The sequence below is a fragment of the Rhincodon typus genome, chromosome 13 (genome assembly GCF_021869965.1).
Source record: "Rhincodon typus isolate 14 chromosome 13, sRhiTyp1.1, whole genome shotgun sequence".
Classification (NCBI taxonomy): domain Eukaryota; kingdom Metazoa; phylum Chordata; class Chondrichthyes; order Orectolobiformes; family Rhincodontidae; genus Rhincodon; species Rhincodon typus.
This window is the reverse complement of record NC_063344.1, coordinates 2,923,793-2,924,436: the sequence shown is the minus strand read 5'-3', so window position 1 is coordinate 2,924,436 and position 644 is coordinate 2,923,793.

Sequence of the window (644 nt, the reverse complement as noted above, 5' to 3'; positions counted from 1 at the left end):
TAGTAAAATGTGAGTATTGCTGGAAAAGGACATATTTTGTGGAAGCTTTTCATCTTGCACTCAGCAGGACAGTTTGCAAGAATACCAATTCAAAGGGAGAGCTAACTTTTGTACTGCATGGTTCTCCAAGGCAACACCATGAAGAGTCCCGTTACCAACCAGTCAGCACTCTCCTTTCATGGGGTATAAATGTTGAATTCCCCTTAAATTGGTATTTCTTGTGAATTGTCCTGATGAGTGTATGATGAAAAGGTTTGACAAAATGTCTTTTTAAGCAATGTTAACATTGTTTTATATGGCTGAATGTCAAACTGTGCTTTGTAACAGTCTAGTGAAGCAGATTTGGCCGTTTAGTTGTGTCTAAATTGATTTATATTTATACAAAATTGTTATTAAACAGACTGTATAAACACAAGTTATTATTTCTATGGCAGGTTGTCAGACTACATGGGGAATTATAGGCCAGTTTGCCTAACATTGGTGGTGGGGAAAATGCTGGAGTCGATTATTAAGGTTGTAATAACTGAGCATCTGGAACACGGTGACAGAATTGGTCGTAGTCAGCATGGATTCACTAAGGGGAAATCATGCTTGACAGATCTTCTGGAATTTTTTGAGGATGTCACCTCAAGGGTGAATCAAGG